Source organism: Paroedura picta, chromosome 1, assembly GCF_049243985.1.
Source record: "Paroedura picta isolate Pp20150507F chromosome 1, Ppicta_v3.0, whole genome shotgun sequence".
In the NCBI taxonomy this organism is placed as follows: domain Eukaryota; kingdom Metazoa; phylum Chordata; class Lepidosauria; order Squamata; family Gekkonidae; genus Paroedura; species Paroedura picta.
Window position 1 is genome coordinate 39,203,438 of NC_135369.1, and position 14,173 is coordinate 39,217,610.

The 14,173-nt window shown below is 43.3% G+C and overlaps 1 long non-coding RNA gene across 2 annotated transcripts in view; it reads right to left on the minus strand.

Annotated features, from left to right (window-relative positions):
- The window catches only part of LOC143835762 (uncharacterized), a 31,223-nt gene extending 17,623 nt beyond the window's left edge, over nucleotides 1-13,600 (minus strand). Inside the window, exons 1-3 of one of the 2 annotated variants that reach the window (XR_013230345.1) lie at nucleotides 13,544-13,600; nucleotides 8,547-8,627; nucleotides 5,203-5,295 (exon numbers count right to left, since the gene is read on the minus strand). This is a non-coding gene — a long non-coding RNA (uncharacterized LOC143835762). The remainder of the gene's footprint in view (nucleotides 1-5,202; nucleotides 5,296-8,546; nucleotides 8,628-13,543) is intronic. The other variant, XR_013230343.1, reaches the window with a different exon arrangement.
- Nucleotides 13,601-14,173: the final 573 nt, after the last annotated feature.

Genomic DNA, 14,173 nt, shown 5'->3' on the forward strand with positions numbered 1-14,173 from the left:
AACATGGGTCCCTTCCTCTCCTCATATCAAACACTCTGTGAGGTAGGTGGAACTGAAAGAGTATTAACACAACTGCTGTATGAGAATAGCTCTAAGAGATCTATAACTAGCCCTAGGTCATCCAGCTGGCTGCTTGTGGAGGAATCAGGAATCAAAACTGGTGCTCTAGATTAGAGAATGCCACTCTTAACAACTACACCTTGCTTGCTCTCTTTTAATACATGTGAAATTCTACATACAGTCAACATGAATACTGTCATCCCCCAACACCATAGTCAGTGTACAGCCTTTCTTCTTCTCTGGTTGGGACAGCAACTAGCCTAGTAACCTATTTGCACAAGAGTTTAGATTTAATTTGTAGGCCAGCTAAGCTAGACAGAAGCCAGCCAAATTTGCCACCAAATCAAAAGACCTTAAATTATTCTGGATTAATGGCTCACCTTTGACAAAGGGGCTGAAACCAAACTTATTAATAGTGCCATATAATTGGCCCACGTCTTGCATTTAAATTGCCACCCATGAGTACGAATGCTTTGGCATATTTCTTCATGCAGGATGAGCCCATATTTTCCCAGATCTCTGTAGTTTTCACCTGTGTGCCTTGTGGTGGTAGATAGAGTTAAGACATAAAAGGTAAAGGTATCCCCTGTGCAAGCACCGAGTCATGTCTGACCCTTGGGGTGACGCCCTCTAGCGTTTTCATGGCAGACTCAATATGGGGTGGTTTGCCAGTGCCTTCCCCAGTCATGACCGTTTACCCCCCAGCAAGCTGGGTACTCATTTTACCGACCTCGGAAGGATGGAAGGCTGAGTCAACCTTGAGCCGGCTGCTGGGATTGAACTCCCAGCCTTATGGGCAAAGCTTTCAGATGGCTGCCTTACCACTCTGCGCCACAAGAGGCTCTAGAGTTAAGACATACTACTGAGCAATCAGGGAAACACAGGAACTCTGCGACCACCCGCTCATTCTTCCATTATATCTCCTCAGTCACAACATTTAAAGCTGTGGCAATAAGTATACCCAAACCACCAGAGGGTTCTCACTTTTAAAGCTAGGAAAAGCACAGGCCAAAATGTGGTGCAGTTTGGTGTATCAAAGTTTTCTGCCACCCAAGTTTCCTGCAGCATAATTATGTCAAATTGGTCTAGATATTTTGAAAAAGCTTTATCATATGATTTAGAAGACCAGTCTGCAATGTTGCAGGAAAGGAGCCTTGGCACAAGAGTATATTAGCATATTAGCAGTCTGACCCCTTCTGTCATTGAGGGGCAGTTTATAGTTAGAAAGCCATAAATACCCCTTTATCTAATATCAATTTAAGTAGGACAAGCAATATTCTGCCAGGCCCAAAAGGACCCTAAAACAGATGTCAACCAGGAGAAATTAATTTTATTTATTTTTATATTTATACCCCACTGTTCCCTAGAAACTCTGGCCATGTGACTATTCAGGGCCCTGATCTCCCCGGGAAGAGCATCCCACCAGCCTGTGACCAGGCCCAAAAAAGCCCTGGTCCTAGTCAAAGCCAGTCTCACTTTGGGGATCTCAAACAAATTCTGGTCTTTTGATCTGTTCTTTGGTGTTCCCATGGATACAGGGGTCCCAGACCACTAAGGGCGTTAAATGTTTGTTTTTATTTTTGGATTTATATCCTGCCACTCTCCAGAAACTCATGGCAGCTTACAATAATAAAAACATCATACATCAATAACCCCCCCCCCCGATAAAACCCCCAACAAACCCTCCAATATGGGCAGCTAAAATCTCCCAAGCAAACTAACCTGGGGTGGGTGCAAAGATGTAAATGCCCAGCTTGAGGAAGGACCTCATTGATTTTAGCTCCACCCAGGACCTGGCAGAAGAGCTCCATTTTACAGGCCCTGTGGAACTGTGAACACCATCAGGGCCCTCAGATATCCCAGGAGCTCATTCCACCAAGTCAGGGCCAGGATTGAGAAAGACCTGGCCCTGGTCAAGGCCAGGTGTGCTTCCATAGGGCTGGGAACTTCCAAAAGTTTAGTACCCACAGAGCAAAGAGTTCTGTGGGGAGGATAAGGAGACAAGTGGTCCCTCAGGTTGGGTCCAAGCTGCAAATGGCCTTAAAGGTCAGTACCAAAACCTTGAACCTGATCCAGGCCAGAACTGGCAACCAATGCAGCTGCCTCAGCACCAGCTGAATATGCATTCTATACCAGCTGGAGTTTCCGGATCAAGGACAAGGGCAGGCCAGCATAGAGTGAGTTACAGAAATCCAATATAGCATAGAGTGTGTTACAGAAATCCAATATAGATGCATGGATTACTGTGACCAAGCAGTCCAGGGACAGGTAGGGCACTAGTAGCTTAACCTGGCATAGATAAAATGCTGTATGAGCCATCCCCGCGACCTGGACATCCATAGACAGGGAAGAGTCCAGAATCATACCCAAATTCCTTGCTGAGGAGAAGATGTTAAGCTGAACCCTAGCTAACATAGGTAGGTGTGCTTCCTGACTTGCCACCTTCCTGCCCAACCCCTCTTTCTTGGAGCCATGGCTTGGAGCCATCTAGCCATGGCTTCCAAACATCTGGCAAATGTATCTGGGGGGGGGTGACCGGCCGGCCATCTGTGAGGAGATAGATCTGAGTGTCATCCATACATTGGTGACAACCCAGCCTGGAGCAGCTGTGCAAGAGGGCGCATAAAGCTGTTAAACAACATGGGGACAGGACCACTCCCTGTGGGTCCCCACAAGTGAGTTGATAGGGGCATGATGATTCCTCTCCCATTGCCACCCCCTGTGTCTAGTAGACCAACAACTTGTGGTCAACCACATTAAACACAGCAGTCAAGCACAACCTTCAATTTGATTAGGTCTTCAATCTGGAGCCAGTGCAGTAGGGAGAACACTGATATAATATGTGTACTCCACTGAGCCCTGGTATGGACTTGAGCTTCTGCGTTCTAGACAGTTCTGGACCATTCTGAATCAGTCTTAAGAATTATTGCATTTGTCTACAGAAGGATGTTTTAAAGTGACCATTGATTTAATGCGTGAAAATGAGTTCCTATCCCAATTGAACAGCATAATAGATGTGTTGTGACCCACCCTGGCCCAACCAATTAATAAAGATGATAGTGATAATGATGATGATGATTTAAATGTATGGGATTCGGAGATGGAATGGTATCATTTAAGCTAGTTCCATGGGAATCTCTTTTGGGGGGGGTTGGTACATGGCCCTGTCACAGCATTTTACAGTGCAATCCTAAGTACAATTCACTTGAAGTAAGCACCATTAAATAGACCTGAATGTGATTCGGAGTAACTTGTTTAGGATTGCTCTGCTAAAGGCTTGTAACTGACTAATTCAGGCTGATAGTACTGCTCCTAACCATAAAATCATTACTGCATTGGAACTGAGCCAATGATTTCATGGTAAGGACCCATGTAATTGGCTCTGCCCACACTGTTTGTTGTAGGTTTTTCAACATTACAGAAACACATCACGATGAACCCACAGAAAAGCCACTCCAGCAATGCTAATGTAATGCTTCAAGGGTGTCATTCTTAGAAACAAACTCAAAAAGGAGATCTAAGTTAGCAGTAGGCAGTTCCTGAAAGCACAAAAATTTAATCCTCTCACATATTTAAAAGAGCCTGAATACCATTCAGCAAAAGTTTTGGGGAGTGCATTTGGTTCCATAGCAACCAGAGTGGATGTTACATGAAAATATTTTGATTTTGAGATTTTTTTAAACTCCCCAAAATGGTTCTAAAAATGTTTACCAAGGTGTGAGCTGCAAATTGTGTGGGTGGGATTATGTTAGAATGTACAAAATAGCTAATATTGCTAACGCATATACTTTGGGACTCATGCACCAAGATATTTTGTATTCTCAAATTAGCTTTCTTTTTTCCCCCCTGTAAATGAGCTATGAGGTTAGATCTATTTTTTTAAATCTTTTTGCTAATAGTACAACCAAAATATTGAAAAAACGTTGTATATCAACAAGGAACAAAGCAGAATGTCTTTCCAGATATATATATAACAACCCGATAAGCTTTTTAGAGTAATTTTCCAGCATTCTTTTATTTTATTAAATTGTTTGCTTATTTTAAATTATTGTAGGCCCACTTTGATCCCAAGAAAATGGGATCCAATTTGTTCCAGTAGCTCTCAGCTCTTAGTTGCTGTTGTCTGCCTTCATAATCTACTCAGCTCTTTCCAATGACATTTTCAAACAGCCCAGTTCAGTTTCAGAATCAGAATGGTTTCATGAAGACTAAAACAGAGGGTTTTGTATGACGTACTGTCAGGAGCTATGAGCTATGGCTGCCTAATCTAATGAACATCTACCGAATAGTCACAAAAGCAGTATATAAGTGTCAAACACATCTCCTTTTTAATTGCAAATAAAATGAACATGTGAGATTAGGGTGTAAAATGGTACCAGTGAGATATCAGAAAAAAATATTTTCACAGTCAGAATAGTTCAGCAGTGGAATCAGCTGCCTAAGGAGGTGGTGATCTCCCCCTCACTGGTGGTCTTCAAGCAGTGGCTGGACAGATATTTAACATGGATGCTTTAGGCTGATCCTGTATTGAGCAGGAGGTTGGACTAGATGAACTGTATGGCCCCTTCCAACTCTATGATTGTATGAAACGATTTGCTTTAAAAAGGTGTACTACAGGCTGCAAAAATTCACATTATGAGCCCATTTTTAAAAACTCTGTAGCAGTGATAGAGAGATGACAGATGTCTATTCAACAAAATAAGACTTCAATAGCACCTATAAGACAAACAAAAATTTATTCAAAGCATGAGCTTCTGAGTGCATGCACTCTTCCTCAGACAACAAGAGTGCATGCACTCAAAAGCTCACGCTTTGAATAAAACTTTGTTGGTCTTAAAGGTGCTATTGAACTCATATTTTGTTATTTATTTATTTTATTTATTTGTTAGATTTTTATCCCGCCACTCCCCGAAGGCTCGTGGCAGGTTACAGAAAAAAATACATAAAACCCCCAATAAAACTACCCCTAAAAATTTATAAATTACATCACATAGATTAAACCCCAAGATGCTCGCGACGAAACCAATTAAAAGAGCACCCCCTACCTCCGGGGTAGATATAGGGGATGACATAAGCCACCAGAGATGTTTTCAAAGGGGGTCAGATCTTCCTGGGTGCGCTACTTCAGACCAACACACCTACCCAACTGAAGATGTCTATTCAGTTACCCAGTTGATCTCTAATTTGGGCCAAGGTCAACTTCCAGAGCAAGTCTGTCATCAGGATCCAGGACACCTAGGAGACAAAAGGACTTTGTTACATGTGATTAGGTCCTCAGAGATAATGAGTGAGCTCTTCATTCTGTCCAGGATTCTTCAGTGACACAAGGAAAATCTAAGTAGGGCCAGAGTACTGTTTATGGCATTCTAGGGACAGATGAGGAAGCAGACAAAATAGATCAAGAAATACGACATAGTCTAGTAACTGATTATCTGGATCTTAGGGACTATTCTAAGCCACAGCATTCCTGAAAAAGTCTATGTAACTTGTAGTAGATGGAGAATAGACTGCAAATATTTTTATAAATAAAAGAAAAAGGAGAAAAGTAAAGGACTTAGATGAGGCCAGAAATATATATGGGCAAGATAAAGAGTTGAAGCCAAAATAATTTAGATCCCGGTCAGACCAGGATGCAGTGCCATAATTTCCAGATTAACACTGGAAGTGATGTCATAGCATTAGCAGGACATTAATTTTCCTCCATTTTGTTCCTACTGTTCCTCCAACCAGATGAGGGAGAAGCAGGGCCAAAGGCCACCTTACTAGAATGCTATAATCACAGAAATTACAATCTACATTACAATCCTAAAAACACTTCCCTGGTTGTTTCCACACCCAGAATTCAGCCCAGCCCAGTACTCATCCAGTAATAGGGCTAATTCCCACTTCCAGATGATGTTGGCACTGGTCTAGTGTTGTCCCAGGCCTGGCATGACTGAGGCACTAAGTCGGCCCACAGCAAGGGAATACGGATATATCTGTGCTCCCTTTCTTGCCACAGGCCTCATCGGGACATATGTTGGGCCCCCACCTCACCCATAGTACAATGTTCCTAAAAATAAAAAGAAATACTCCAGACAGTTTTGCCATGCAGCATGGTGGAGGCACCTGGGGCATTCTTAAAAATTAAAAAAATGGTCTGCCCCGCAGCATGGTGAACCCATGCTGCCCCATCTGCCTCATGTGGTAGCACAAATCTAGGGTAGATGGGGTGCAGAGGGCCAAATGCTCCCCCATGCAGGAGCAGGAAGGATCAGGGTGACCTGCCCTAAGCCAGAAACCAGGCGGCTGCATGGCCTGGCACCCTGTGAGTCCAATCCTGCATTAAGCAAGGCCCCTTCTAACTATGATTCTGTCTGTTACTTAAATCCAGGCCAGTGTTTTAAACTGTCCTAGTCCACTGCTAGACTTAATCCCTTCTCACAAGTTATAGTGAACTCATGTATAATCCATGTACAGCATAAACCTGAATTTTCTTTAGACTGAGTCATTCTCATATTACATTCAACACATCTATGGCTGGCTGTGTGAAACTAGCCAGATACTAGTCTCTGGTTTCATTTGTAAAGTGAACCATTGCTTCGTTAACAGGTGTACACACATACATGCAGGTTGAACGTGTGTCCATGGCAATCTTTGAAGAGGGCTTTAGAGTGAGCAAGAACAGAGGAAAAGGAAGTCGTTCTTACAGCTTCACACAGAAAGTGTCTCCGTTATTTAACTGTGCTCCTGTTTCAAACTACACTGCTTCCTTATTCTGGTGCCTAGCATCAAGAACACAACACTAAGTTAGGCCCATTGAATAGACCCAATTAGAATTCTGAGTAGACCTTTCTGGGATTATACTCTTAGAGAATACAAATCAGGAAGCCCCCAGTTCTCCTTGGAGGTGCTCTGGACTGTATTTTCCCCCACCAAGTACATGTTGTTCATTACATATTTGTAAGAGAAAAGAAGTGTTGCAATCAGTATTGTGGCTAAGGACATGGCATCTCCAAGAACTGAAAATGATTCGGGGGGGGGAAATATTCGTCTGACTGGAAGATGAACAACAAAGCATCGAATCCTCTTGCTAACAATCCATCTCAGGCTTTCAAAACAAAGATGAAATTCTTCAGGCAGCAAGAAATCTTCCATAAATACACCATAAAGATGCCAGAGCATTTATATTCGTCTTGGTCCTGAATTACACTCCCATCAATTGGAAAGCCTTTGATCCTCAGGAGCAAAAAGTATATGGTTAGATGTATCTCTCCCCCTCTCCCTTTGCTAAGTGGGCAAGGAAGATAATGGTGCAGGCACTGGATTTCTTGCTTGGAAATGAGGTATTCCGTATTCTCTTACTGTGGTTTCCTAGTACTAAATCACTGGAAGTGCTTTGACCAGGCATTCTGCAAGGATCAGCAGAGGTTCCTGATTTTGTTCAGTGTGATTTTCATTTATACTTTTGCCTACAGTTTCTGCTTTTTGCTATTGGGTTTTAGAGAATTGTTTGTATTGTGTACACATGTACAATTTTTATACTTCCTGTACACATCATGCATAATCCTGATTTATTGAGGCACAAATCGTGTTGACAAATGCATACAATTTATGGGGGGAATTCAGCACAAGGAACAGAAAATAGCATGAAATTAATGAAGCGAACATTTGATTTTCACTAGGGATTTCCAGTTAAAGAGCAGGGATAAGAAGTTCAACATCATATCTACCTATAGCTGGAGGGAATAGACTTGTGACCCATGACTAAATAGCAGGTGCTTCTTACTCAAGAGACCATGCGTTTTCTATGGCTGTTCTTAGCACTTGACCTTATCACACAGGTCAGAATTTTCTTTAAGATTTGGAAAGGTATAAACTAAACAAAGAGAGACTCCTGAGCACCTCCTTTATCAGAGCACGTTCTTGCAAGGACATCTTCCCTGAACCTTCCTGAGCTCCTTGCTATTTCTATGTATAACTTGAAGCTGCCTAATTTTTTCCCCTGAAGACTCCCCTGAAGACTCCCTTTCCACTTTCCTCTCCCTGCTTATCCCTTCCCATTCTCTCATTGGCTGGGTGGTACAAGGTGCAGCCAGTCCTATGTTTGCTGGAAATGTAGATTTCATAATTGCACTGAGCAATAGGATCACTTAAGTGGGGTGCCAGGCAGTTTTAATGCTGCAGTCCTCAGGTTTGTTCTCAGGCCAGGAATCCCACAACTGCATTACTGCCTAGTAACTTAGGAAGCAATCATAAGCAGGTCTCCTAGAAATGCCCCATTTTAGTCAATGGGGCTTACTCTCAGGAAAGGGTTCTTATTGCAGCTTCTGTCACCCAAATATATGTTGGATTGCCCACAGCCTAGAGCAGACTTTCTCAATTTATTTACCATTGAGAATCCCCTGAAACATTCTTCCGGCTTCGAGAAACCCCAGAAGTGGCACAATCATGCAGAATATGGTTGGGAAGCATAGCTGTGCACACACCCCTTTGTACATACCCACCAAGGTTCGATCCCTTTTCTTCCAGGCCCATTATTGTCCATTGGGGAGGCAGGTTGTCATGACCAGATGTAGTTATATCATCTAATGAATGTTTAACAAATTTAAAAAAATATAAAACATTAATTAACTTCCACCCATTCAGGAAACGTTTTTAGGGCTGTAAAGAAACCCCAGGGTTGCATGAAACTCTGGTTGAGAAAGCCTGGCCTAGAAAGAAAAAAAATGTCCTGCTTCTTTAACTGAGGCTTAATGACATATCATTTAGAGCAGGGGTAGTCAACCTGTGGTCCTCCAGATGTCCATGGACTACAGTTCCCATGAGCCCCTGCCAGTGTTTGCAGGCAGGGGCTCATGGGAATTGTAGTCCAGGAACATCTGGAGGACCACAGGTTGACTACCCCTGATTTAGAGGAAGATGTTATTTAACTGACCTGCCATGAAAATCTTTAGCTGTCTATTTTCATATATTAAGCCTTTTTTTATTAAAGGGATAGAACATTTTTCTCCAGGCTTGTTGACATCTGTGAGTTATATCTAAGGACAGCCTTAGTTTAAAATGTTGTTTCTCCCTCACGCAACAAAAAACTTAAATAAACCTCACCGTTTGTGTTCTTGATTACTGTGGTTTGTGTAAGAGCAGCAGACATACAATGACCGATTATGCACAGGCAGGGAAGGGTGGCCTGGCACCTACATGACAACAAGGCTAATCCCTGCTTATGCATGACACTGGTGCCGTCCAGGCACCCTCTTGAACATGGCCCACTTTTGGGCTTCTGATGGCCCACAGCAAGGAAACACTATTTTTTCTGCATTCTGTTTATTGCTGCAGTGGCCATCAGAGGCCTGACCAGGCCAGGCCAATGCATATGGGAAGAGCCAGGCCTTAGAGACCCAGCTTCTCCTCCTCAACTATGGTGTACCCACAGGGATACAAAATGCCCCATTTGGCTTCACACTGCTGCAGAGCTAAACAGGGCGTTTCTACTCCCACCATCCTGCGGTGGGACCCCCACACCCCTCACCCCCCCTGCTGCTTCCACCACCGCAGACAAGGTGGAACCTTCCAAGGTGGACTGTGTGTGCTGTGGAATTTTGTCCCCCATGCATAATCGGGAAGTGGCAGGGCACACTGCCCCACCATGAGAAACTGGTGGCAGCCCAATGTGGTGGCCGCCATGTATAATTGATCTATGCTGTACTAAGACTAAAAAGAATAGAATTCCAGATTCCATGGACAGTGGAGCTGACAGCAAAGAATTCCAAATAAATGTCAATTGATAGTTTTAAATTGATTAATATGCTGATTTACAATCAATTAAATAAATGTGCATATTAAATTAAATTAATGTACATGGTCCTTTGTTGCTCTTAAAGAAAGCACAGAGGAGCTACCAGCCTTTTGGTTTAATTCCTAAAGCTGTGTTGACTTTCACCTGCAGATTTTATCTTGGCCACTATTCTCATCTCATTGAAGCCATTAAGTCTCCTGAAAAGCTGCTCCTGCAGATTGAGGGGACCTCAGTTCTAGATGTGGTAGGGGGTCTGCAGCATGAAGAGGAACCTGGTAGAAATTACTATATGATCAGGCTTTAGCAGATGTGACTTTCTCCTCATGTCGGGAGGGAATTTACAATCCATTGCTAAGGGATGCATTTGAAATATTTTCTTGTCCAGAAAAATAATACAGCACCTAAATGCTGGACTGCATAATACATTTAAATATGGATTACTATTATAATAGCTTGATTCTTTTCATGAATCTGTACAACACCTTTCAAAAATAAACGTGAGACTATCCCTAAGCTTTCATTATGATAAAATTTATAATATTTTATAGTAATGAGTAGTAATATTATTTTAAAACCAGGCAGCCTATAAGGTCTTGAACCAACTCATACAGAAATATGACTACAAAGAACAGCTTATGTCCTTCTTAATCATTTTATTGTATTATCATTTATGTTAAAGTCTATGAATGTTATTGTAATCAGAGGAGTATGGGAGTTCTAATAGGTTTCACCCACAAAGTCATCACCGAAATACCCAACTACATTTCAGGGCATGCTATTATGCCCTGTAAATTTATACCTCTTTTTATAACATTAGTTTCTTTTCTTATTGAGTTCTATGAAGAATATTAAATGTAATAAATAATAAATAACTAAGAAATGCATTGTTCCTTTTTGACCCTTGCATATTTCTATAGTTGATCTTTACTAGTAATTCTTATAATTTCAGGAGAATAAGGATAAATTATTTTTTAATCTTAACTTTACATAATAATAACTAGAAATTAAGCCCGTTGTAATTAAAATACAGGTGCAGGGTCCCTTGCCTTCCCCCTGGGGGTAAGCCCTGTCCCAGGCCCTGGGCCAGGTTCATGGCAGGGAAAGGAGGCGAGAGGCAGCGGCGCTACAGTGTTTCCCATGGCGGCGGATTAAGGTGGGTCGCAGAGGTGGTGTCAGCAGTTCGCGGGGTGGGGGAGAGCTCCCCTGTGGTCCCCCCCCGGGCTCATGTAGTTCGCATCCTATCTTTCCATGCATAGCGGCCTTGCAGGCTGGCCTCGGCATGGGCATGGTGTGGGGGGGCGTAACCGGCTGGGGGTTCTTGTGCGGTGGCGGCGGCTAGTGGGTATGGAGCAGGTCCGTGGCTCGGCGGGTGGGAGGAGTGAGGGGGTGCATGCTCCTCTGCGTCAGGCTCCCCATGAGTGGCGGGTGGCGGTTGTTGGCCAGTGTCTTCCTGGGGGGGCGATGTCCCCACCAGGCGGGACGTTGGAGCTGTTGTTGGTGGCATGGAGGCAGGGATTCCTCCTGGCAGGTCCATCCTGGGGGCTGGGAGCGTGCTCGCGGTGCCATGGGCGGGGCAGCTGCATGCTGTTCGTGGCGCGTCAGACTCCCCATGGGTAGTGGGCGGTGGTCATTGATTGGTGTTCATCGGGGGGGAAATGTCCCCATGGGGCAGGACATCAATACTGGTGTTGGTGGCGTAGAGGCAGGCAGTCCTCTCAGTGCCCAGCCCAAAGAACCCTCGTGGGCAAGGGTGGCACGGTAGGGTAGGTTGGGCGGCCACCTACATGCCTCGGTGGCGGCCAGCCGCATAATGGCAGCTGTTGGCCAAAGGGGGGATGGGCAGGTGGGGAGGCACTTTGCGCCGACTCGTCAGTCTGGAGGCAAGGGGCCAATCGACAGCCGCACAAATTGCCTCCCGACTGGGCCCTCTGCTTGTCAGTCTGGGGCCAGGGGCCAATTGGACAGTGCCCCCCCAGCCCTTACTGTTTTATTTATTCTGCTCCCGTGGAGTGGTTACAGATAATAAAGCGGATGAAGAAAAATGAGCACTAAATGACTTCATTAAGAAAATCAAAGAGAAGCTTGTAGTTAAAGTGCACAAGTCAGACTTATTTCAAATTATTATAGAAACCAAAGAAGATTATTAAAAGATTTAAATCAAAACTCATTTTGACAATCAGAAACAAAGGCACTTCCATGAACAATATTTGAAAGACATAGACAATGACATCGATATGACAATGGGAATACCTGGAAGTGATTCCAAAATGAACTCATTCTAAATGGATAGGAGCAGGCATTCAACATGAAAAGTATGAAAGCTAAAATTCAGAAGACCAGTGATGACAGCAAATGTCAACTTTAAGAGTCAAAGGATGAAACAGTTGATCACGTGGTTAGTGTCTGCAGTAAAATTGCTCAAACTTACTATAAAGGATGCCATGAGTTGCAGCTATGTTTTATTAGAATCTTTGCAAGGAGTATGTGGCTTAGCATCAGCCAGAAAGTCATGGGAGCATAAACCAGACAAGATTGTGGAGAATGATGAAACAAATCATCTCTAAGACTTCCTATTACAAACAGATAACACCTAGAGCATAACACCCCCAATATCACAATTATAGGGGGAGGGAAGAAATAGGGTTTGGATTATTGACACTGCAATCCCAGGAGACAACAGAACAGAAAAGAAAGAACTGAAGAAGATGAAATACCAAAACCTACAAATAGAGTTAAAGCGCCTCTGGGAGAAGATTACCATTCTGCCTTTGCCTTATTGTGCCCGTTGTCATTGGTGCCCTTGGAGCAGTGCCTAGAAGTCTAAAAAAAAACACCAAACAACTGGACATTCTGTGCATTGAGCAAATAACACCAGTTCAGCTCCAGAAGACAGTGTTGCTTGGAACAGTAAGAATCCTGCAAAATCTGCAATTCCCAAGAACTTGGATAAATCTCGAATTGCAGAATACCGTCTACCAGTAAAACGTTTGACTGTGACAATTCATAATAATAATAACGACAACAACAATAAAATGAAATCCAGTTTGTTGACTCTAATGGAACTAACTTTGATGTTAGAATAGATAAGATCATGACTAAAGTGCTTTCTAAAATGCCTATATTTCATCATTCTTTCATTTCAGTCCTGACATTTACTTGTTCATTTGTAAATCTTCAGGACAAGATTCCCTGCAAAAACATGTCTGACATTTAGTGGCAAGTCTCAAGGCCAAAAGGGCACTCTTGGCTAACAACCATGTTTCATCCTTTCCTCAACTGTGCACTGATGATAAAGAATTATGTTTATGAAAATAAATTGACCCAGGTCATCCATTTCCAGAAGTGCCTCCTTCAGCAGCCTTTGCATCAGACAGCCACAAAGGGAGGAATGAGACAAAAGGCCCCCTGATTCAGCTGTTGCTAGAAGTGTCTCCTGCAGTGCAACCCAGTTTTATATAAACCATACATTTTCATCCCACCCCTCTTCCCAGACAGTCTACACAATTCCCCCTTCCAACATATTGCCCTGCAATAACGCTGTTAGGTAAGGCGGGCTCAGAGACAGTAAGAGACTGACCCAAGGTTGTTCACTGAGCGTCATCGTTTACCTAATCCAGTAGCCTGTTAACATTTAAAAGAAGAGTTGGTTTTATAATCCGCCTTTCATTACTAGAAGGAATCTCAAAGCAGCTTATAATCACATACCCTGCTTCTCCTCACAAGAGTCACCCTGTGAGGTAGGTGGGGCTGGGAGAGCTGTGATGGAACTTCTCTGTGAGATCATCTCAAACAGGATTGTGACTGGCCCAAGGTCACCCAGCTGGCTGGATGTGGAGGAGTGGGGAATCAAACCTGGCTCACAATATTAGAAACTACCCCTCCTAACCACTTCACCCTTTCTCATCCCTCCTCCCATGGTGATATGTCACTCTCCTCTGCTCCATTTCATCCTTACGACAACCCTGTGAGGTCAATTAGTCAGAGTATCACAGGCTCAGGGTCACCCAGGAAGTTTCCTTTGGTGGGTGAAGATCTGAACCTAGGTCTCCCAAATCTTAACTGCTACATGATGCTGGCTCTAACCACTAAATCACATTGCTTCTCAGTATTAGCATATGTAAGTTTTTGATTCCTGAGTGCTCTTCCTCCCCTCCACTTCCCCCCCTTGAATTATTTATGTTGCATTATAGGTAACCATTCTGAATTGTAAACTATTTTCCGTGCACAAACAGGATGGCAGTATCTAAATGCAGTAAACAAATCAGTAATGTGCAAAGCGAGTTGTATACATTGGCTTATCTCTCTCTATCTGATGAACAAGAATGTATGAATTAA